This window comes from Thunnus maccoyii, chromosome 21 (assembly GCF_910596095.1).
Source record: "Thunnus maccoyii chromosome 21, fThuMac1.1, whole genome shotgun sequence".
Taxonomy (NCBI): domain Eukaryota; kingdom Metazoa; phylum Chordata; class Actinopteri; order Scombriformes; family Scombridae; genus Thunnus; species Thunnus maccoyii.
In genome coordinates, this window is record NC_056553.1 from 1,241,450 (window position 1) to 1,268,169 (window position 26,720).

Consider the following 26,720-nt stretch of genomic DNA (forward strand, 5'->3'; position numbering starts at 1 on the left):
GTCCTGAATGCAAACAAGACTAAATATGTGATATTCTCCAGAGTCAGAGATATGGTGGACAATAGTTTGCATATTATTACCTACTGAGAGGATCTGACTGGATCAAAACGTTGTCAGCAAGTTGTTCAGAAACAGCTGATTTCCTTATATTCAGTTTGAAGCTTGTCTGTGTGATTATGGTGATGTCATCTATAGACTCGCCTTTTACAACACACATTAAAACTATAATTAGACCTACAGGTCCATTTAAAACCATGTTTTTAATGTGTTCTGTTGTTTGTTTGTTTGTTTGTTTTATCCAAATATGTTTGTGTGTATTTATTCTGTTTTAATTGTACTGTCGACAGTGAAAATGCACTCAACGGTTCCTCGAGATTTAAATAAAGGTTGAATGAATGAATATTACAGTATCATCATCACTTTGCACATAAAACAATAATATAAAAAACTTACAGTTGAGTAACTAGTAAAGTTATTTCTTATATTCACAAATTACTGTTTTTACGTCTCTAAACTCAGTAAACAAACAAACAAACATTTTAACAGACTGTTAAACATGTGCATCATCCCTTCAAACTGCATGTTCTATTGTTTATATTCTATTATAAATATACTGCTTATGTTCTTTACAACTTTCACACCTTTCACTCTAAACACTGCACGTTATCACCAAGGATTCACAACAATCTCATCACTCATACTGAGGTACATTTGGAGGAATATTAACTCACCTGGATGTAGAAACAAAGAGGCAGAAAAGTTTGTGTTCAGCTTGACGTCAGGATTTATTGTGCAGCGCTTCGTCTCTCAGGGGTTTCAGGTTCCTTGTTTAGCGCTGTGCTAAAAAAATATAAAGGTTTTTATTTCTTTACTGTTTAACTTAATATTTCAGCACTGAACTGTGACATAATCCCAATGACTTTATACATATTTATGTCCTTTATACACATGTTTAAACCTTTACACTAGAAACCAGATGAAGCATCTGAAAAGGGAAACCAGGTCGCTCGTTTACATGAAAGTGAAGAAATACAGTTTTCCTTCCATCTTCTTCTTCCCACCTCCTCCTCTTCCTCTCCTCTCCTGCTCGCATGTTTCTCTCTCCTACAGCTCGGTCGCCCTGCCAGTTTGTCAGCTGCTTATATAACCGCTTTATGTAACAGTCTATAAGATGAGCTGGTGGCCTTGTGAGAAACGGAGGAAGAAGAAGAGGAAGAAGAAGAAGAAGAAGAAGAAGTAGTTTCCTGTGCGCTGATGATCCCATCGAGCTGTCAGGAGTATTTTTTTATGCAAACTTCTGAAGCGCTGCAGTAGAAACGCAGCGTGTGCTTCACCTGTTTGAAGCAGGAGGTTCCATCAGCCGGGTCGAAGCGAACAAATTGGAAACCCAGAGTGACAGACAGGTTCTGAACAGTATGAGTTATTAAAATCAGCTCTACCTTAAAATGATGCTTACATGTACACATCAATGAATCAGTGTTAATATTCTAATAATCAGAACTGTGCAGAAGTTTTAGGCCCTTCAGATGTTTAGATTTTTCTCCATAATGCAGCAGCATCAGGAGGCGTCTGATCATCTGCAGAACAACACAGTTGCCAGAAGAAAACGTCGGCATTGAACGTTTCTGCAAACCAATTGAATATCTACGTTTCAACACGTGAATTATGTATCATATCAACATTTCTACCCATTGAATAATGATGTTCTGTGGTGTGACAACGCTGTGGTTCAGGTCTGGTTAGGTTTAGGCAGGTTTAGGGTTAGGGGAAAGATCATGGTTTGGGTTAAAATAACAGTAAAAATTTAAATAAAAACGGCCGATGTCTCACTAAAAAAAGCCGGTTCTCTCGCCAGAAAAATGGCTGCAAAAACACCCGCCCACTTTAGTCGGTTGAAACAGGAAGCGGACGTTGGTTTCGGTTGCAAGGTGGTCTCGAACCGTGTTCTCTGCTAGAAACTTACTAACCATCCACCTGCTCCTCCTCCTCCTATACAGGAAAGATCAACTCATATAGATCACCTGTGAACTACGTCACTTTAGAAATGTTAATATGATACGTATTTCACGTGTTGAAACGTAGATATTCAACGTTTCTGTGGTTTGCAGAAACGTACAGTGCCGACGTTTTATTCTGGCGACCAGGCTGCTCAGCAGGACAACGAGTCCAAACATCCATCCAGAGTCATAAAGATCCATCTTCATCAACGAGAAGAACAAGGAGTCCTGCAGCAGATGGTCTCTGATCTCAACATCATGGAGTCAGTCTGGGATGAAGACACAGAAGAAGAAGAAACAACCGACCTGCCGAGAACCTGCAACACAGCAAAGCTGCTCACAGCAACATATTGATTTACTTTAAGTTTCTGCTGTTTACTCAACTTTAGATCAAGTTAACTGATCAATAAAAATGATTCACAGCATTATTTTTGAAAGATCTTCAGTTTTACTTTTAGTGCCTAAAACTTTATCTCACTTCTACATGATGATGATTAATATAACGCTAAATGAGGCCGGTTTGCTTGAGGAGCACTTTGAGTAATGTTGATATTTTAAGTATATTTTGCTGCCAATAATTAAAGTTTCCCTCCACTCAGAAATGTTTCCTCTGGTTCCTTCAGTTGGATGTTTGTTCTTCTCTGTGCAGAGTTTGTTTTCATTCATCTGCTGAAGGAGGAAAAGTTTCTCTGAGCTCATTAAAAATCAGATTTTAAGGGGCCACCGGCAAGGATTTCTGATATTCAACCTTTTTGGAGCCAATCGTGGTCCAATATTCAACTGACACAAGTGGTGATGTGGAAACTTGACGCCTGCAGTGAACAAACAGTGAGAATGAACTTTACAGTGAAGGAGGAGACATCTGCTGTCCAGCAGGAAAAACTTAAGAAATATATTTGCATATTTTTAATGAGGGAGAAGCAGTCGATGTTGTGTTTAAAGGTTTTTAACAAGGTAAAAAAAAAAAAAAACAGACTCAATATATTATTTCAAGCAGAGGATGTTTATATGTCCTAAAATGTCTGGAGGGGATCTTTAAGCAGAGTTTTTAATGCAGGACTTTCATTGTGGTATTTTTACTCATTAAAAGACGGGAGTGTGTCTTCCATCACCACCACGCAAAACATGAATCCTTCACGCCGAGGCTGCGGCAAACTGAAACCTTCTCATTGAGATTTTGAATGAAATCTATCTGGTTCTGCATTAAATAAACAACACGGTCCCACTGTGTGTGTGCAGAACGTCTTTTTAAAAAACCAACATGTTTGTATTTCATGTGAAAACACTGAAGCTGGCGTGTAAAGGCCTGAAGGCAGCATCACCTGATCTCCTGCCTTGACCTGATTAGCGGCAGTAATACAGTCTTTTTCCCGTGCATGTAAATGTTTAAAGCGGATGGAGCAAGCATGGAGGTGCCGCAGCAGAGACGCAGCGAGCTGCATGCAGAGAGCGACGGCGGGCCTCCTGCTGAGAGCACAAACACAGAGCTGCAATATTAAAGAGCTGAATGAAGCAGCAGCAGCATGTTTCTGACGGAGAGATACCGATCACACACATTAACTTGTTTTTGTCACTTAGGAGACATACACCAACCTGAAAGGAGCAATTATTTACATTCTTTACATTAAAAATGAATCAAACTCCTACTTTTGTTCAGCTATTTCCTGATAAACCTGCTGTACACCTGTACACAAACTGGTGGAGACCAAACCAGAGCTAAAAGGAGAGCAACTAAATATAAAAATACAACTAAATGAAGTTCATATACAACTAAATTGTAACAGCAAATATGTTTTGCTAGAAACACGAAGCTGCTTCATCTCTCAACGCGATGAAAATGTCGTTCATGTGTTTGGCAAGTTGCAGAAACATTGATACTGAAAGTATGAGTGAAACGTTCAGAGACGACGTACCTGCTCTCTTCTTGGTCTCTGGGCGGCGTTCAGTACGTGTCACTGTGATGTCAGCTGTTCATCCATCAGCAGGATGTGATGTCACGTTTCCATGGCTTCAGCTCTGACTGTCGCTCTGTAACTGGGGGGTCGTGTCGGTGTCTGTGTTTGATTGACAGCACCTGGTGGGTCGTGTCGGTGTCTGTGTTTGATTGACAGCAGCTGGGGGGTCGTGTCGGTGTCTGCGTTTGATTGACAGCACCTGGGGGGTCGTGTCAGTGTCTGTGTTTGATTGACAGCAGCTGGGGGGTCGTGTCGGTGTCTGTGTTTGATTGACAGCAGCTGGGGGGTCGTGTCGGTGTCTGCGTTTGATTGACAGTAACTGGGGGGTCATGTCAGTGTCTGCGTTTGATTGACAGCAGCTGGGGGGTCGTGTCGGTGTCTGTGTTTGATTGACAGCAGCTGGGGGGTCGTGTCGGTGTCTGCGTTTGATTGACAGTAACTGGAGGGTCGTGTCGGTGTCTGCGTTTGATTGACAGTAACTGGGGGGTCGTGTCGGTGTCTGCGTTTGATTGACAGCAGCTGGGGGGTCGTGTCGGTGTCTGCGTTTGATTGACAGTAGCTGGGGGGTCGTGTCGGTGTCTGTGTTTGATTGACAGCAGCTGGGGGGTCGTGTCGGTGTCTGCGTTTGATTGACAGTAACTGGGGGGTCGTGTCGGTGTCTGTGTTTGATTGACAGCAGCTGGGGGGTCGTGTCGGTGTCTGCGTTTGATTGACAGTAACTGGGGGGTCGTGTCGGTGTCTGCATTTGATTGACAGCAGCTGGGGGGTCGTGTCGGTGTCTGCGTTTGATTGACAGCAGCTGGGGGGTCGTGTCGGTGTCTGTGTTTGATTGACAGCAGCTGGGGGGTCGTGTCGGTGTCTGTGTTTGATTGACAGCAGCTGGGGGGTCATGTCGGTGTCTGTATTTGATTGACAGCACCTGGGGGGTCGTGTCGGTGTCTGCGTTTGATTGACAGCAGCTGGGGGGTCGTGTCGGTGTCTGTGTTTGATTGTTCGTTACATCTTCTGTTTCTGCTTTACTGCAGTCGACTGTTTACTGCTGATATTCAACAGTCGTGGTTGGAAACAAACATTAATTCACATTTTCTTGCGCTACATTTGGATGGAAACCAGATTAATGACTTGAAGCTCAACATGTTGTTCAACATTGAAGCCACAGCAGAGACGTATGGAGCTTTAGTGTAAATTCAGGCAGGAAGACTTTCTTTAACCATTCATTCATGTCCCTCTCCTCTCTCTCTCTCTCCCCCCGCTCCTCCCGCTTTCGCATCAGCTGTTTGGAGGCGTCACTCCTTGTTATCAAATCAGATTCCTCCACGATCTCTAACCGCCAATCACGGCTCAGCTGTCAAACTTTCAAACCTGTTTCCCTCTCTGTCAGCTGTCAGCTGTCATTCCAGAGCGATCATCACGACCCTCCTGCGCTCCGTCCACAGAAGCTGCTACCATACCACCAAGACCAGCTCCTCTTCATCACCACCACCAGCGTCTAGACTCCATCTGATGACATCATGATGGGGTCTAATCACCAAAGACTTTTCCACCGTCATCTATTATGCTTGTTCAATAAATATCATTTACTTCATAAAGAAACTGAGTCTCTCCTGACTGAAATATAAATGTAAATGAAACATCACTGTGAACATCATCAGGCAGAGATTAAGTTTGTCAACGCAGCGTAACTGAGAAACAGTTTATCATATATGAACGTAGTTTCTAGGAGACAGAGTTGGAATATTGGACGATCATGTTGCTGTGTGTTCCAGATTTTTTAAAGCACTCTTAAAATGTGTTCTCTGTTTTTGCTAAACGTGTTCGAGTGGCCTCAAATTCCCTCAAATGTCCTCACAGTGAAAGGAAGCCTGCTTTAAACAGCCAGCAAATCCAGAGGTGAGTCTTTAATCTGTGATGAAGACTGACAGGGTTTGTCTCCTGCTGCTGAAAGAGAGCGCCAGTCTGCACAAAGGAAGAAGAAGATGAGATATTTTCTTGTTGTTGTTTTTCTTTGCTCTCATTTTAAACACTCTGACCTTGGCGAGCGCAGGATCCCGGACACGTTCTCTGGATCAATGCGATGGCATTTCTGCCTTTATTGAGCAGTTTGGATCTGAGAGAGAAAAAGAGCGAGTGAGTTCAGCCCCATCGATCCCTGATGGATGAGGGTGAACGAGAAGATAATTGAGGTGAAGTGTGAGTGAGGGGAGGAGGGCCGAGGAGGAAGGAGGAAGGAGTTCAAACTTTTATCAGACAACAGAACTACAATTAGCAGAATAGACCAGCGTTTATATTCTGCATAAACGCTGGTCTGGTTGAGTTTTTCAAGGCTTCTAATACAAGCTAATATCACATGACATGTAGCTTGTTTAGTGGGTAAGAGCTGAAACATAAACTGTTCATACAAACCAATGAAAAAACTAAACAGGAAGTGATTCTTGCATTATTATTTGCAGATCCCTGCACAGGGAGCAACACATATAATAATAATTACTTTATTTACATAGAACTTCAACAGCAGGTTGCAAAGTGCTTCATCAAATCAACATAGAATAAGATAATAAAATCATATTAAAAAAATGAATAAATATATAATAAATAATAAAACAGTTCAAGAAAAAGTGATTGTAAAATGTTTTTTTAACAGAGCTGCCTGATCTGCTGGAGAAAAGTCTACTTACAGGCAGGAGAAGAAATGTTTGGAGTGTGTTTGTAAGGTTGGCTGAACGTATTTACTGCACAGAGCAGTTTGACCAAAACCGAAGCAAATCAAAGCTGAACACTCCCAAAAGTAAAGAAAACAAACCAACAAGAAAACATTTCTGCACCGGGCTGATGGAGTCAGCATGGCCTGAAGCTTTTATGAACTGTAGCTCCTCCCACTCCAGGAGATCATTAGAAAATCAATTAACTGATAGCAGTGATTGATCTCTTACCCAACTGATGAACATTATAAGTTAACAGTGGAAACATTTCTTAACACATTAAAAGAGTAAATGTTATCATGTATTATGTGTTTGATTGACAGCACTTGGAGGGTGTTGGTGTCTGTGTTTGATTGACAGCACCTGGTGGGTGTCGGTGTCTGCGTTTGATTGACAGCAGCTGGGGGGTCGTGTCGGTGTCTGCGTTTGATTGACAGTAACTGGGGGGTCGTGTCGGTGTCTGCGTTTGATTGACAGCAGCTGGGGGGTCGTGTCGGTGTCTGCGTTTGATTGACAGTAACTGGGGGGTCGTGTCGGTGTCTGCGTTTGATTGACAGCAGCTGGGGGGTCGTGTCGGTGTCTGTGTTTGATTGACAGCAGCTGGGGGGTCGTGTCGGTGTCTGCGTTTGATTGACAGCAGCTGGGGGGTCGTGTCGGTGTCTGTGATTGACAGCACCTGGGGGGTTGTGTCGGTGTCTGTGTTTGATTGACAGCAGCTGGGGGGTCGTGTCGGTGTCTGTGTTTGATTGACAGCACCTGGGGGGGGTGGGGGGTTGTGTCGGTGTCTGTGTTTGGAAGTTAGATAAGGAGACTTTAGCAGAAAAGTTAAAGTGGGTTGTTGTTGAGAGTGTGTGTAGCAGGATGCGGTCAGGCTCAGTGTGACTGGTTAGTCATATATTTTAATAAATGTGTGTTTGATCTTCAGATAATAAAACAGCAGCCACCTCTGCAGCAATCTACATTCTAATCACACACAAACACAATAGTTTCAGTGGTGCTTCGGTTGATTGCATTATAATATTTAGTTCATATTTAGTAACACTTGATGTTGAGATGTAAATGAGGAGCAACAACTATAAGAAGAGTGATGGAAATATAACAAACGTTTTGTCCATGACGACCAGTTTAGTCGGCCACAATCTCACCACACTTCCTGTTTTGTTTTGTTGTTTTATTACGAAAGCGTAGACGTTCCAAAATCAGCCTTTAAAATCCATTTTAGTGAGACAGAAGTGCTTGAGTTTAACTATTTAACAATTACTTTAAACTTCTACTCCGCTTCATTTCAAAGGTAAATATAAGGTAACAGTTTACTTTAAGTCCCACTATGTCTCCTTACTAATCAGTAGTTATTAATGGTTTATAACACACTATAAGGCAGTTATAAGCAGATATAAGTGTTTATTAATGTATAAGTCTACAACTATAACTCCTCTTGTGGACACTCAGAAATGTTTGCTGCTGTATAAACAGATCATGAATGACAATAAAGAAAAACACAGAAAAACATGTCTTCATGACAAATACTGTACATTCATAAACACTTCAAAATGTCATTAAACCGTTTATTAAATGTTTATACTGATTATAAATGCTGAACAGGGCTTACTGTGAACTAACTACATCTGGAACTCAAGCACCTTGCTTGTTTATTTATGCTTATTTATTCAAAACCCTTATTTATATCCTGGTATAACGTATATATATATTCCTTCCCCGCTGGTGTAATATCTGTTTTCTCTTAATGCGCAGTATCTCCGTCCAACTGCTGCTCCAGTACTTCACTACAGTCATTGTTGTAAATAATGTAATATCTCTCAGACCTTGCTTCTCTTTTTATTTCAATCTAAATCTAAATTTAATTGATTGTAAATTTGTTCCTGCATGTACCTGCGCTTGTGCAAATCACAATAAAGTCTCTTGGAACTTAACTTTTTACTCCACTTCATTTATCTGACAGCTACTAGTTACTTTTTAAAACCTATAATAATCACTAAAAAGTGCTGACAGGTGCACAAGATCAAACCTAAAGAACAATCCTTCACACTATTGATCACAAAAAGTTAGAATACGCAATAAACAGTAAATAAAATGGGTAGAAATAGCTCCAATACAGCCAGCTAAACATTAAAATGCTGTTTAAATAGATTGATTTTTGCAAGAAGTATCGAGCGTAGTGATTAGTTACTTGAGGAGGAAGTCAGCTTCACACCTTCATGCGTCTCGCAGGTGCAATTTATTTAACTCCTACAGTCAGCCTGCCTGTCAGATTACCTTCAGTTATCATCACAAACACCCAGCGAGCCATGCTCTCATGCATTTTACATGTGGAGAGGATTTTCAGATTAGTTCTGCATGCGTGACCTGCTACCTCCCAGCGTCCGGTGGCAAAGAGCTGCAGCTGAACAACAACAGCAGCGAGAGCGCCTTCGGTCGACGGCACGATCGATGTCGTTTGATTCTGATCAGACGAACCTGCTGCTGCTGCTGCTGCTGTCAATCCCTCCGTGTCCTGTTCAGTCTCATGTTTCTGTGTCATGTTCACATCTGATGTCAAGATGTTAAACAAACTCCTTGAGACATGACTGACCTTCTCTGTTCCCATACTGTCACAGCTCAGATTTCACTTTTTTTTGTACAGAAAGTATGAACATCTGTGTGAAAATGTTTCATGTGTAAATAGAGAGACAGACAGTCCTCATCAGCATGCTGCAGTAGCCTCATTAAACTGTGTGAAGCAGCCACATCCCTGGATTGTGTTGTCTGTCAATAAGACGGGAGAACCCACATGATGCCAGGACACACGTGTGTTTATTACAGGCAGAAAAAGCCAGAGGAGAGAGACCAGAGTGATTACGCTGATGTGTGATGATGTAAAGGTGTGTGTGTGTCTACAGGAAGCATCTGAAACAGGCCTCTCATGGGACATCATGGAAAACATGGGAGGAAAATCCCAACTCCCTTTAAATTCTTAAGTCTAGACTTGATAATAATGGATTTGCTTGTATGAGCGACTACTTTAACTGGGATTAAACACAGTAGTTTAGTTTGACTCCTGTCACATGTCTGTCATAGTCCTAAAGTCGGGCCTGTAGGTCTGTTGTGTGTCCTGTTGGTCTGCGGGGTTTTTGGGGGGCGAGGGGTTGTCATTGCTCTCCGACACTGTAGTGGGTGCTGTGGACTAATCTACAGCAACATGGGAAGGCTGTATGTCTGTACTGTACAACAACAAACCAAAGCAATCTCTGAAACAGACAATAGCAATGAATCTGCTACAGTTACAGTTTTAAACTGTTATCTTTATCAGATTCGGATGATTTTTATATCAGAATATTTATGCTGTAAAAGAGGAAAAATGTCAACAAAACCAACCACAGTAACTGGAATCAGGATGAGCAGAAACTACACGTCTAAGACTGACAACATTTAACATGTAGGTGTGTTGATTCTCCATTCTTGGCTGGACTGCAACATCTGTCCATCACTGACTGACTGACTCACTGAGTGATGAAGTTGTACCATTGGTCAGCCAGCCAAGTGTTGGTCATCACTCTTTCAAAATGAATCAGCGTGAACAGTTTTCTATTACATCCTCGGGGGGCGTTTACAACGATCCCACTCACTGACTGCAGCCTTTTCCAAATTTACACTAAGAGCGCCGTGCAGCCGAGCCGTCGGTCTGCACCTGAACTCCTACGCCATGATTGCACGACTGTCGGAGGAACGTGTGGTGGCGTTGTTGCAGCTGAAACGGCGAGCGCCGGGAGGCATGAGGAGAGCCCACAGTTACAGCAGCACAAATAACCATCACGCAGACAAAACATTCAATACAGAGACTGCTGCAGAAAGAAACAGATGAAAGAGTTATAATTACAACTAAAATAAGTTCTCTTTCAAATCAAACATCACAAGACATGAATGGAAACTGCATTTATACCCTTTTTTTTTAACTCAAACGTAGCTTAACCATGTCATGTGATGCTACTTCAGTATTACTGGGACCACTACAGAAAACATTTAATATCCAGGTATTAACATTATAGACACCACTGACTGTCCCTGTGCATTGACCAGACACAGTCCAGCCGTTCACCAGGTTTTGACCTCCTGGTCTTGTTTCATCCCTCCGTCTATCGATGTCAAACCCCGCCTCGCTCCGGCTGAAGCCATTTCCTCTGTTTGTTAGCGGCATAAAAGTTTAATGTGGCGTTCAGTTATCTGTCATTGCAGGAGGGACGAAGAGGGAGAAAGACTAAAGAATGAGAATGAAGCAGGAAAGAGATGTTTACCAGGGAGGAAAGACAGAGGGAAGATGATGATGATGTGTGAAGAAACAACACAGAATAAATAACATTTTAATTGTGGAGAGTATGTCTCATTCTCCATTTTTGTGCCCTTATTATTATTATTATTATTATTATAGTCCGAAGGATTCTTGTCACAGTGTCTGTGCCCTGAACTCAGACTCACAGGCAGCTGCTGATGTAAAGTCTTCAGGTTATACACAGGTAAGGTTAGCGTCCTGTAGCAGAGTGTGGAGTTACACACAGACACATCTTCAGGTAAGTAAGCCAGCAGAAATTCAAAATAAGGAAGAGTTTCTCCCTTCATCACATCACAGTTTAAAAACCTAAAATCTAGAGGAAATAAAAGGAAGTAAAACTGGTTCCCTCCTCACCAGACGGCTGGGTTGCAGTGGTGTAAAGTAACTAAGTACATTTACTCTAGTACTGTATTTAAGTCCAGTTTTGAGGTACTTGTACTTTACTTGAGTATTTCCATGTGATGCTACTTTATACTTCTATTAAAGTATATTATTGTGCAGTACTACAGTCCAAAACCCAAATATATTCAGTTTACCATCAGAGGAGACAAATAAAACCATCAAATCATCACATGTGACGAGTTGGAGCCAGAAAAGTTTTGATATTTTGCTTAAAAAAATGTCAAAAATGATTATTTGATTGTCAAAATAGTTGCTGATTAATGTTCGGTGGATGCAGCTCTACTGTAAAGTGACTCCTGCTGTCATAAATGTAGCAGAGTGGAAGTATAAAGTATCATCACATGGAAATACTCTTGTTCAGTAAAAGTACCTCAAATAGTATTTAAATACAGTATCTGACCTCTGTGGAGGGAAGTAACTGAGTACATTTACTCCATCGATCAGCTGATCAGTTCATCCTGATCTTTAGATGAATCGAATCGTTAATTTAAACGATGATCTTCGCTGTTGTTCGCTGCGTCTGTACGAACAGAACGGCATGATGGGAAAGTAAAAATACCCAGAATTCTCCTCCAGCAGCCGGAGATGAAAGTGATGTTTCTGGCAGCTCCGTCACACGAAAACACACGAAAACACACCAACGTTTAATGAGTCGCCATTAACAGCCTGAATACCTGCCAGTGTGTGTGTGTGTGTGTGTGTGTGTGTGTGTGTGTGTGTGTTTGTATGGAAACAGGAAGTGGGGGCTTTTACTATGAAGTGATTCATCTTCACAACACACTCTTCGACAAAACGCCGCTGATTCTCCCTTTTTAAACAGCAAACTGACTTTCTAATGAGGCTCTCCTTTAACCCAACACACACACACACACACACACACACACACACACTCACACACACACACACACACACACACACACACACACACACTCACACACACACACACACACAGTGCAGTAATGAGGTTTGCAGCTTTAATAAAACTGCTCCTCGTTTGACGAAGGAGTCATTAAAATGAAAACATGACAAAGTGCAGCTTTGATCTGAGAGAGAGAGACAGGTGGAAAGAGATTATTTTTTTTATTTCACCTTTATTTAAAAAGAAACTCATAAAAATCAAAACAGCGTTTCCATGACAATAAATAGAACAACAACAACTTCAACGCCTGCCTAAAAATAGTATAATAAAGCGGATAGTTCTGGTCCGTGATTGGCTGAGACACGTTTCAAAGCCGTCGTGAAATATAAACACACACCTGTGACGATTACTGCGCCAAACAAATTGTTTCAAAATGTCAGATTTTGTTGTAACTTGTGATTTACTGGGTGAGATAAACCTGAGATGGAGAGGATGGAGGAGGAAGATGAAGAAAGGAGACACTCTGACATTAATGAGAGAGACACTGAAGAGCCGGAACCGTTAAACACACGATGTGGTCCGTTGGTTTTCAGACCTGGTGTAGAAAGATCTGACTATTGATTTTAAATCAATCACCAAAATGGAGCTGAACCAGGCGTCAGTTTTATGCGGCTATGAAAAGCAGGGAAGGAGAACGCTGTGCTTTCAGCAGTTATGTTGGTTTAACTGGTTCATCAATGATCCGCCGATCAGCTGATCCTGGCGTCTGTTGAGAGATCCTCAGTTTTCATTGGTGTAGTGAAAAAACATCCCAGCAACAAGCACTAACATGGTAAAAACATCCCAACAATAAGCACTAACATGGTAAAAACATCCCAGCAACAAGCACTAACATGGTAAAAACATCCCAACATCAAGCGCTAACATGGTAAAAACATCCCAACATCAAGCGTTAACATGGTAAAAACATCCCAACAATAAGCATTAACGTGGTAAAAACATCCCAGCAGCTAGCGCTAACATGGTAAAAACATCCCAGCAACAAGCGCTAACATGGTAAAAACACTGACCTTCACTACATCTTATCATCACCATCTTCATCATTGAGCTCTTGTGTGATTTTCTGAAGTTTTCTTCAGTCTGTTCACCTCCTGCAGAGTGAGACCTCCTCTCCTGTTCCTGCTCGCTGTCAGTCAGGTGATCCTCTGTCATGTTCTTTGTTTTCTCTAAGAACAGTTTGATGTTTCCAACACTGAGATCTTTAGATCCTGCAGCTGCCAGCAGCCACCTGGAGTCAGAAGATTCAGTCCCACTGTCAGCAGCAGAGTCCTCCATACTGGATCCGGACTCACTGATCCAGACTCACTGATCCAGACTCGCTGATCCGGACTCACTGATCCAGACTCGCTGCTCTCTTCACCTGTGAATCTTTACTGTTGCTTTTAGTTTCCTTTTCACATGTGACACTTGTAGATCTTCATTATCATCTTCATCACGTCAACTTCACTTCCTCCCAACACGACTCAGCTTCCTGCCTCCTCCTGTCTCCTCTTGTCTCCTCCTGCATCCTCCTGTCTCTTCCTGTCTCTTCCTGTCTCCTCCTGCCTCCTCCTGTCTCTTCCTGCCTCCTCCTGTCTCCTCCTGTCTCCTCCTGTCTCCTCTTGTCTCCTCCTGCCTCCTCCTGCCTCCTCCTGCCTCCTCCTGTCTCCTCTTGTCTCCTCTTGTCTCCTCCTGTCTCCTCCTGTCTCCTCCTGCATCCTCCTGTCTCCTCCTGTCTCCTCTTGTCTCCTCCTGTCTCCTCCTGCATCCTCCTGCCTCCTCCTGTCTCCTCCTGCCTCCTCCTGCCTCCTCCTGTCTCTTCCTGCCTCCTCCTGTCTCCTCCTGTCTCCTCCTGTCTCCTCTTGTCTCCTCCTGCCTCCTCCTGCCTCCTCCTGCCTCCTCCTGTCTCCTCTTGTCTCCTCTTGTCTCCTCCTGTCTCCTCCTGTCTCCTCCTGCATCCTCCTGTCTCCTCCTGTCTCCTCTTGTCTCCTCCTGTCTCCTCCTGCCTCCTCCTGCCTCCTCTTGTCTCCTCTTGTCTCCTCCTGTCTCCTCCTGCCTCCTCCTGTCTCCTCCTGCATCCTCCTGCCTCCTCCTGTCTCCTCCTGCATCCTCCTGTCTCCTCTTGTCTCCTCTTGTCTCCTCCTGTCTCCTCCTGTCTCCTCTTGTCTCCTCCTGTCTCCTCCTGTCTCCTCCTGTCTCTTCCTGTCTCCTCCTGCATCCTCCTATCTCCTCCTGTCTCCTCCTGCATCCTCCTGTCTCCTCCTGTCTCCTCCTGTCTCCTCCTGTCTCCTCCTGTCTCATCTCTTCCAGCAGCTTCCTTGTTAGACGTTTCTAATCTACATGTTGCCCTTCATCATTAGTCAGAGGAAGAGGAAGAGGAAGACTCCTGATGAAGAAAAGTCAACAGTAACAGTTTGTTCTTCCTGTAGAAAGTCTGTCAGAGTGAACATGTGGTGGTTATAAGTCTCCAGGAAACTAATGCAAGTCAATGTAACGTCCCCAAAAGTGACCATGATCTGACATGTGTGTGTGTGTGTGTGTGTGCGTGCGTGTGTGTGTGCGTGCGTGCGTGCGTGTGTGCGTGCGTGCGTGCGTGCGTGCGTGCGTGCGTGTGTGTGTGTGTGACAGATTAAAGGGCAGCACAAAGAGAAAGAGATAAAGGACGACGGACTGAGTTTTTCTTTAAATCATTACTATTATCATCATTAATTAAAGTCTCCTTGGCGGTGGCAGCGATGGCGGCGGCGGCGTCCTGAAGCTGCAGCTGAATGTGAAGCCAACAGGAAGACGGAGGCAGAAGCACAATGCTGACATTTCAATGAAATGTCAATTACTCCAACAGGCTCGGCGCCTGTTGTTTCCTTTCATTCTCCGGCGCTGCAGGAGAAACGATCCGACCAGAACGACCAGACGAGTTTAAAATCCATCAAAGCTTCTGAAGCTTTCTGAGGTCTGTTAGAAAACACGGAGAGAAGATTCACAACATCTCAGAACAACACTGATGATCCTTCTGAACAATATAAAGTATAAAACCTTTATTTGTGTGGATTCAACATTTAGGCTTCGCTTTGTGATGTCTTCAATATACAGCGTCGACATACAGACAAAATGTATTCATCATCATCATCATCACCTTCAGCACCACAGACAGCTGACGTTCTCTTAAGCACAGGTAGAAATGAAACATAAATGGTTGCTTCTTATTGGACAGAGCGACGGATGTCTCCTAGCAACCGATTTACACTAAAAAACTAACTTGAAACTAGTCAGTAAGAACTTTACACACAAGCTGAGTGATGGATTTATGATCAGCTGTTTCCATGGTTACCAGATGACGTTGTGACCTGAGAGGCCTTCTGGGAAAGTTGCTGCTGGACCAGTAGGGGGCAGTCTTCCCTCCGGTGCAGTGACGGGTCACTGGGATGGTTCCCTCAAGTGTTTCCCTCCTCCTCTACACCTCAAGATGATGAGTGGTGAGCGTTCTGGCACAACATGGCCGCCGTTCATCGCCCAGGTGATCCTTTATTATTATTTATTATGAGACATAAGTGACGCGGAGTAAAGCTGCTTCTCCTGCGACGTGACGATGAGGAGAAACTCACTCCATCGATCCGTCAGGAACAACGATCCCCGAGCGTTTTAATGTCCCACCAACACACACACACACACACATACACACACACACACACACACACACACACACACACACAGTGGAGTCCAGGCGTAATTATCTGCTGCCTTTTCCTTTCCGGCGTCTTTGAGTCGCTGCAGCTCGGTGGGTCGAGAAGAAACACACACACACACACACAGTCCTAAGATAGACATGCTGCAGTGCATTCTGGGAAGCTGTACCTTGTCCAGCTGTCAGTCAAACTCACCTCAGTGTTCGTTAATCAGTTAATTCCTTAACGAGCTGCTTCAATTAACCTCAGTCTGCTCTGGAGAGACTTTCTCTGTCTTTGTAACTGTAAATGTGTGTGTGTGTGTGTGTGTGTGTGTGTCTCTGTGTGTGTGTGTGTTTGGCAAATGACATCCACCTAATTAGACCCCCCCCCCCCTAACTCTGCACCCTGGATGACCAATTAGCATGAAACTTAATTGGACAAATGAACACAGTGTTTAATTGACTAAATTAACGTTTTTCCTAATTGAATTAAATTAGCAGCCGACTCTAAAGGCTGCAGGCTGCCGCTCGGCTGCTGCTGTGACATTTCTGCCTCTGTGGACGGTTCAGGGATGAGTGTGTGTGTGTGTGTGTGTGTGTGTTGAGGGGGGATAAGGCAGCCAGTGGTTGTTGCTAGGCATCCAGTATCTCCCTCTCTCTCTCTCTCTCTCTCTCTCTCTCTCTCTTTAGGCTGTAATTTCATGAGCTGAGGTCTAATGGACTCTACAGGAACAAACACAGCGGCTGAAGGACAAACTGTCGCCCCCGAACCGAGGACGACACACACACACACACAGGAGGCGTGTTTTTAATAACCGTCGCTAATGATCTGTGACGCTGTGACTTCCACCAAACACACGCTGACATTCGCAGGCTCGAGTCGAGTCCAAGTCCGCGCGAAGAAACATTTAGTCACAACGCCACGACAACATCATCTCCCTACATGCTGCATTAATCACTGAAGCGTATTTGTCCAACCGACAGGTCGAGACTGAGACGAGTTTGACGAGTCAGAGTCGGAGACTAAAAGGCCGGCGAGGACGTGCCGGCGAGGTGACCCGGAGGAAGCTCTGCGTCACACGGCGGTCACAACTCTTCCAGACATTTCCAGACGTCTGCTGCGGTTGCCGTGTGACTCAAAGGGCACAGCGGTCGTTTATTTGTTGCTCGCAAATTAGTCTGAGCAGTTCTTATTCACCACAGAGTTCAAACACGGATAAAAAAAAAAAGCCTTCTTATATTTAATTATCTCCTTTATATGATTATACAAAGGGTGGAGGGGTCAGTGGGTTGAGTGCGATGCCAACATTGACACAGTTAATAAAAGACTACAGTCTCTCAGGGCTCATATTTACTGTTATTTCATATTCTCCTCCTGTGATGAGCTGCTGTTTAAATACCTCAGAGGAAGGTGAGATGACTGCTGGATCATTGAGCTCTGAGGAAATCAGAGAACTGACATTAAAACAGGATATAATTAACTTTTAAATACTTAAAAACATGGTGGCCAGTTTATAATCTGACTGTGATGACATGTCACAACTTTAAACACACAATATAAAGATGTATCAGGCTGATTGATCTTGTATTTTTCAATCTTTTTAGAGAACAGCAGCTTCTACCTGCAGCTGATCAGCTTCATGCTAACATGTTGCTGTTAGCATGTTTCCATCCGGCACATTAACCAAAACACTTTAGTAGCAGAAAGAAAAAACTCGAAGAGAAAAACAAAAATCATAATTTAGGGATGCACAATATTATCGGCACGTCATCGGCCGATAAAAGCTCTAAAACGAAATATCGGCATCGGCGAATTCTGCCGATTATGGGAGGCCGATATGTCGCCATCTGCTCCGCCGTCTGACTGTGCTTCCCTCCGCGGACTGTTTCACCCCGACGGTCCCGGTGTTTCCTCCGCAGGCTGAACTTCACTTAGCTGCCCATCAGACCAGCTGCTTCTTCCCACTTTAACCTGAATAACAAACCGGAGCTAACGTTAGCTGGGAGGCTAGCTGGCTGTGCTTCCCTCCGGTCATGCTGCGGCTAACGCTCCGCTAGCCTCTCAGCTAACGTTAGCCGCGGCTCTCCATGTGGATCCAACCGGAGCACCGGTTTGTTATTCAGAAGTGCAGCCTGCGGAGGAAACACCGGGACCGTCAGGGTGAAACAGTCCACGGAGGAGCTGCTACTATGATCGGCTGCACAGATAGGAAACACCTCGGCTGACAGGATGTACCACTCTGTTTGGAAAAAAAAATCTTTTTGGTTTATAACGGCGGTTGGCAACCAGCGTATTAGGTGCATTACCGCCACCTTCTGGTCCGGAGTGTGGACCAGAGATTAAATCCTACACATTAATCCTGTCTGTCTAATAAACTCAATGAAAACTCTACTGCTGCTCCCACTTGGCAGCTTCATTAAAGGCTTCCTGAGTTCTTCCTTCATATATTGTCTTTCTTGATCATACTTAGTACAATCTATGCTTGCATGTATAATAGTCTCCTCAGCCAGCTGGAAAAAATATGTGCATGTATCAGTATCAGCAACAATGAGTTGGAAATATCGACATATCGGATATCAGCAAAAAATCCAATATCGTGCATCTCTACCATAATTATAACTGAACAATGAGCTTCATGCAGAGAGGGACTGGATCAGATCAACACATCTCTGCTCTCTGGAGGATGAAGATTTAGATTTGAATGATCCTTTAACCTTTCCTGCAGCACGTCCCTCAGTACAAACCTCTGAATGAATTCAACATCAGGTTGATGTCCTTTAAAGGTTCCCAGTGTTCCCAGTGTGTTAAACCAGCAGTCAGGTGTCTGTAATCATTCCTCCTGTTCTTACTGGATATTAAAGATCCTTCAAATGTGCTTTCAATGGAAGTGATGGAGGCTAAAATTCCCTCTTTGTGTTTCCCTGTTGAGCTGCAGGTGGAAGTTTAGTAACAAAAAGAGGAACTTTGGCACTAAAAAGACTGTAACGTTGAAAGATATCTACTTGATTTGACTCATTTGGACGCTGAAGCTTCATTAAGGTCATTATGAAGGGATCTTCTAATGGTCAGTATGAACAGGAGGAATGATTTAACAGCGTTAATGTTCATTTAGACTCCTGACTGTTGGTTTAAGACATATTTGGAAAGTTATGAACCGTCCTCTAAGAAAGAGTCGGAACTTCTGGCAACAGAAACAGATTTTTTTATCTCTGAGTATCTGTGAACTTTGGAGGATCCTCTCATTTATTTAAGATCTCTCTCTCACAAACTCCTTGATGAAATCTTTCTCTGTCAGTCGCTGCAGGTTTCTCCGATGAAACGATGAATATCTCATTTTTAGACTCAAACTCTTCAATCAGCATCAGACGGCGGCAGGTTTTCCAGGTTTGAAGGATTCAGATTGAATCCAGACGCACATGAAAGTAATTAACGTCTAGATTACTATCTGAGGCACCGCGCACACACACACACACACACACACATTAGCACAATCATACACACAGATATGCAAAATGCACACAGACCCAAACACTGACACTCCCTCTGTGTCTCTTTCAGACACATTTAGCATACAGATTTAAATATGCAGACGGATCATATATCATCATACACTCTGGGAACCAATTATTCCAAACACAAACTAAAATATCTGGAACACAGTGAACACAGTCACATGATGCCACGTTCCTCCATCATCACGCACACGTGAGTGTGTGTGTTTGAACGTCAACGTGGCTTCTTTTGATCCGTCTAAACACACACAGTCTGACTCACACACACTTGTGTTGTATGTTAATATACTCGTGAGGACGTCCAGCTGTTCTATATTAATTCTGTCCTCAAGCTCCGAGTCGACTTTTAACCTCGACAGAAGCACAAAGAAACGTTCGTGTTGTCGTCGGCTGCTGCGGCGGCGCCCCCTCACCGCCAAACATCAGACTGCAGCTGCCGCCAGTTACTTATTTAAGGTTTACATACGGCAGCCCGGAACTGCCAACCTTAGTAAAACATCTGGGTGAAGCAACCTCCTCCCTCAGGAGCTCCTCTACGTTCCTCAGTGACGTTCCCGTTATCGTCCAGAAGCTTCAGTAAAGGATCGGAGTCTCGCATGAAATGAAGACCCTTGAACATCTTCAGCTCGTCACTCCTGACCAAAGTTTGGATGGTGTCGTCGTCCACATGCTGATAACAACCCGTCTGGTCTGCTTAGTGAGAGTGTGTTGATTCTAAATACAATCTCATATTTCAAACACATCTCTTCTTATAACCAGAATTTATTCTCACTATAAGGAGAAAATGTTTTAACATGAATAAAAGACGTTTAACTTTCGGCTGCGGCGCAAATTTGTACTGAATTTTCTGGTGATTTGGTCAGAAAATGTGCTGGATGGAAACTTAGCTACAGAAACATATCATTTATGAAATAAAGCTCCACAAAGAAACAATACACGCATCGAGTCAGGTACATTTTCCCATGTGTGTAGTCTTAATATCACAAATTTGCCTCAGAGCTCTGCTAGCTTGATCTGCAGCGCAACAAGCTAACGAAGCTGTAAACAGAACCGTGTTCCTGCACATGCTCAGTGGCGTCTGCCGTCCACAGAACTACTCTCTGGAGACTGAAAACATGATGCTGTTATTAAAACAAAGACCCAGTTCAAATGTAATTTTCATAATGAAATATGTGTCACCTTTGGGCCTCCATACAAACAAACAACGATCTATATTAATATGCATTTAGAGTGATTATACACACACATGCACAGTAGGAGGTGCAGGATGTTTGTGGGGATACAGAAGCGTTTCAGGACAACTGGAGGCCCCGCCCACACACACACACACACACACACACACACACACTCACATACACACACACACACACACACACACACACACACACACACACACACAACAGCAGCAGGGTGTGTCATCTGAGGACAGCTCTGAGACCCCTCCCACCGCTGTAAATGCGATAAACCCGACACACACACACACACACACACACACACACACACAAACACACACACATGTGGCCGAGTCTCTGCAGTACCCGTCTCCTCATGTGAACCCATCCTCTTCTGCCGCATTTCACACACACACACACACACACACACACACACACACACACACACACAAAGCCCCTCTCAATCGAACTCAATCTCCCATGGCTGAGGCATTAGTCACTGCCGAGAAAATGTTGTGCATGTGATCACACACACACACACACACACACACACACACACACACAAACACACACACACAGAGCAGCCAACCTTTATCAAGCTCTGCTCTATAATCTGATAATGTCAGTGAGTATAATGACAGAAGTAGAGGAGAGAAGAGAAGCAGGAGGACGGTGATGTTGACTAGAGAGAAAGAGACACACAAAGAAACATTTTTAATTTGTGCATAAGAAACTCTGAGTGGAAACACCAGAAATAAAAAAAAAAATTCAAAAAAAGCAAAACATCGCAAGAGTTTTTAGGGTTGGCCGAAGTGGAAAAGCTGCGCTCAAATTTTATCCAAATTTCCATAAAATCAACAAAAGAAAATGTGAATGTTTGTTTCTGCTGCTGCTGCTGAGTGAATATCAGCAGATAAACAGCAGGTGGCGCTGGTCCTCCAGCCGGCGCCATTAAACCGCTGCAGAAGAAGAAGAGACACAACGAGACGACGTCATTAAAAGATCGACGGTCAAAACTCAAACGATGGAAAACATGATGGAAATATGACGTTTCTGTTAGTTTCCTGCAGGGCGGCTGAAGGCGGAGGTCATACAGGCGGTCGCCCAGGACGCCACCTCGTCTGGTGGGCGCCGGTCAGACTCAAAGGAAATAAATAAATAAATAAAAATTTGCCTTGGGCGCCCTTCATCATTCATCGGACCAAGCGGCAACCTCCAAGGCTGTAAAATGAAGCCAAACTGCAGTTCCTTGAACGACCACTTGAGGCTCCAAAAGTGAGTCAACCCCCATAGACCCCCATGTTAAACTTTACAGCAGAAATAAACATGTTTACAGCCTGGTACAAACAACCGTTTTGGTCTCTGTAGCTAATTTCCTCTTTCATGACAACTGTACGGGGGGTGAATTTTATTATAACTCACCCGTTTAAATTTTATTAAGTCGTAAAGTTATGCATAATGAAGGACATGGCTGCTTTGAGTGACAGGTCCGCCAGCCGCTAGGTGGCTTGTTTCAGCCGTTCGGCCCGCCTCTTTGGCCATTTTTGATTGGCTGGGAGTTAGGCAGAGTCACGCACTGACAAGATGGCGACGGCCGGAGCGGCTCACTTTGAGCTTCAAAACCGCTCCTCAGAAACCAACGGGTGTCGTCACGGTAACTACGTCCATATTTTTATACAGTCTATGGTTTGGAGACAGTGGGCAGGTTTGGATCACTATTTTATTAAAGGCCAGATGTAAATATGTTTTATTTAGGTTCAAACTTTATTTTGTGAAATGTGCTTTTCTGTTCCGCCACAAGAGATTCACCAGAGCGAGCGCTAGCTGATCGCTGCGTAAGGCGTCAGTTCCTCTAACAGAGAACAGCCTGCTGAACACAACTAACGTCTCCTGTCTCTGCTTCCCTGTATAAACCTGTCACAACTCGCCCCTACGGACTCATTAAGCCTTTCTGATGTGGTTTGGACCAAGTTTAAAGTAGAAAACTGTGTGTTAGAAACTGTTTGGAAGTCAATTAGAGCTTCGCTGGCTCCCGTGAGCATATGGTGACAAAATGGCGGCCTTACTGTCGGTGTTTTTATTTATTTGTTTCTTCTGTAGCTCCTGTACATCTGCCTGAAAACAGCTGCTTAGCTCAGGGTTAGCATCGTGGTTAATGTATAGTTATTTAAATGTTATTGGTCGATACACTGTTATTGTTGTAAAATGGTTAAATGTGATATGTCAGTATTTTTGAATGGCCGAGGTTGTTTATATAGTGTAGATATTATTGATTGTATTATATAGGAGTGTTCATGTATGCAGTGGAGCGGAGAAGTTACAGCAGCAGTAAGAGTGTAAGTTTTATTACACAGATTTTACAGCAATATTTAGTAACTTAATGATTACTGGTAACAACAGGTTGGTGTGTAGAAGTTATACATTGTTATTATAACACTAACCGGTGACAGTTCATCATCGTTGTGTTGTTAATGGATGAATTATTAAGTTATGTGAGGATTATTGTGAACGAGAGACTGCTGCCTGCTGAACGTCTCCCGTCATTCTGCATACAGGTGACTGATGCCTGAAGCCTGTAACACTAACAAATGAACAAAGAAAGAAATACAGACAGAAATACACGATGCAGCCATGTTCCTCACAGTGTTTCATCTGTCTGCAGCTGGACTGTGCTGGGGGGGGGGGGGGGGGGGGGGGGGGGGGGTTCCAAACCTTCAGGTGCACAAGGAAAAGCTTTGTTACACGGCTTTGTTGAATACTCGATCCTGATTGGTCAGTTACACCAAACAGACCGTTGCTACGGACGCAGTTCTGTTCATAGACTCTGGAGGACTACGTCCCATCATATCAATCCACAGAAAGAAGTTCTGTTAAACTACAAACTGCAGCTGATTCACGACACCAAAAACACGTCAGAGATGATGTCTGACTGGGAACAGATGAAGAGCTACTGGGCTCCAACCAGTACAGAAAGGGAAAAGTTTAGCAAGATCTTGTCATCCAATCCAGGCAGCAGATCTGGTGAGCGCCCCTCTTCCCTGCGTATCAGTAGTGATAATATTATACTATTACCAGCTGTGTTTCCAGATGTGAGGAAACAGAGATGAACAACAGGAACATCATGATCTTCAGAAGCCTGCAGAGCTTCCACAGAATCAATAAAATCATTTTTAAATCAATATTTGTGTCAGATTATTGATTTATTTAGTAAACAGCTGTGTAATAAGCAGCTCACATAAAGAACCAGAACGGTTTCAGTCACATGATTCATGAACGTCATCGTTTAGCTGCTGTTACTCATCAGACACGTGCAGCAATATTTCAACTTTTTACCAAATTTTTGACTGTTTCTACTCAAAGTTTCTAATGTGCAAATAAAAACACTGGATGGAAACAATGCAGAGACACATAATAACAGTTTAGTCTCATATGAAGGGACACAGATGTTATTATGAAGCTTCTACATATTGAAAGGTGATGATTCTGCTTCCTGTTTATTACTGAGGTTCCTCATATCTAAACATGTTCCTGCTCCCGTCTGTCAAATTATAAACATATAAACCTTCATGAGCTGCTCCTGAAACATCATCATCATCCATGTGAAGCGTTAACATGAGGAAGAGTTGAGTGAACACGAGGTTTCCTCTGTGTGTGTGAAGCAGGTGAAGAATGATTGACAGCTCCTCGTTCAGTCGCTGTGATTAAATGACGGCAGGTACGACGAAGCTTTAAACTCTTGATTGACAAAATGAGAACACACGTCTCACCTGAGCCTTCGATGTTTTATAAATATTAAATGATGAATTACAGGGAAGGGTTTTTTTCATCCCTGATGAAGCACATTATTCAAATTAATTCTTCAAATCACAACTTTTTTTTTTTTTTTTTTTTTGCAGTTGTGCCTAATTAATTAGAGGAATTAGCCTCGAGGCTGCAGCTACTTATCATTTCACAATAATTCACAGTATTTATCATGAAGAAAAAACTAATAAAAGAACAATTAAATCACACAATTAAAAAATGTTTTTTGGTTTTTTCTTCTGTTCTCTGAGTGATTTTACAGGCAGAAGCAGCTGAATCACAACATGTTCACCACCAACGTTGGTTATATAACATGTTGCCTTGTATTTATTGTTATTTTACATGTGTGCATCACAAGTCACATGTAAAACTGGAAACACGTCTTTTATAACATGTTAAATCATTTTATATGTTTATATGGGAGGAAAAGCTTCAGAGGGGGCTTCATCCCTTTCACATGTAAAGTCTGCATTACACATGTGAAGCTAAAAACATGTTGTCTTTTTTCACATGTGAATTTTAAGATACACATGTGAATTTCCAAACGTGAAACTTAGGTTCACATGTGAAATGTTTCACTTTACATGTCACATGTAAAACTTGAAACATGTCTTTTATATAACACGCTAAATCATGTCACATGTGAAATGTCTCAGTTTTTATGGGAGGAAAAGTTTACATGTGAAATCAATCTGTGAGATGTGTGAGTTCACATAGGAAATGTTGATTTTCACATATAAAAGTTTGTCTTTTATCACCTGAATGTGTCACTTCACTCGTGACTTTGTCCCTTTCACATGTAAAGTTTCCATTCACATATAAAACTGAAAACTTTTTTTTTTCACATGTGAATTCATGATGATTCACATGTGATTTTCCAAATGTGAAACTTGTGGTTCACATGTGAAATGTTTCACATCACACGTGACTTTATCCCCTTTCACATCTAAAGTTTGCATTAACGTGTGAACCTAAAAACATGTTGTCTTTTTTTTAACGTGAATTTTAAGATACACATGTGATTTCCAAATGTGAAACTTAGGTTCACATGTGAAATGTTTCAGTTCACATGTGAAAGACTGAATTTCACATGTGCTTTATTTCGTAAGGGTTATTGGCGTGATTGTGTAATATTGATGAAGAGGAGAGTCGTGATGTAAAGACTCTTCATCTCCGTCATGAACAAACACAGAGCGTCTCTACTCTTCACACGTTATTCAACACGTCTGAATAAACTCTGAGGAAAGTCATAAATACAGATGATTATGATTATTTGTTCGATTGGAGCTGAATAGTTAACGGTTTGATTCCAGCCGTTGTTGCACATCATCGTCTCTCCTGTCGTTTCCTGTTTGCCTCTTCGCTGCCTGCTGTCCAATAAAGGCAAAAATAAAAATAAATAAATAATTAAGAAGGTGTTTGGAGAGTGAGCTAACGAGGTGAAAAAGTCATTTCTCACCACATTCAACATGCTGCGGCGCGTTAAATTCAGATTTAACCTGAACTAAAAATAATTGATCTGCATCGTTGCTGTTAAATAAACTAAATAAGAGTTATTGTGGCTGTGAAGGAGCAGCTCTGCACCACAGCAGGAACCAGTAACACCAATAAACAAAACCAATCAGCTGCTGCTTATCTGTCAGCCGACGCCTGGAAAATAAAATTACAACCACGACGTGACTCGTCGTTACGCAGACGACGCTGAGATGAGTTTCAGATTTTATCAGACTTACAGTGAAGTAGATTTCCTGTCTGTTAGAGATCAGCTGCTGTTTACCTGCATGTTCATCACGTCTGACAGGAGGAACAGTTTGGACTAATTGAATTTTAATCACATTTCTTCCGGCTGGAAAAGCTGCGACTCAACGATCTCTCCTGTTCTTACATGAAAGAGAATAAAACGCTGTGATCATGATATCATTTAGTTTATTGGAAATTATACATGAAGAAAATATCGTTCAGATACAACAACAGTGAGGAATCTGTTCCAGGACAAACTTAATGGATGAAAAGGACTGGGTATACTCTAAAAACTTACCATACCAGTACCACACCAGTACCAGACCAATACCAGTACCAATACCAGACCAATACCAGACCAATACCAGACCAGTACCAATACCAGACCAATACCAGACCAATACCAGACCAATACCAGACCAGTACCAATACCAGTACCAATACCAGACCAATACCAGACCAGTACCAGACCAATACCAGACCAGTACCAGACCAATACCAGACCAATACCAGTACCAATACCAGACCAATACCAGACCAATACCAGACCAGTAC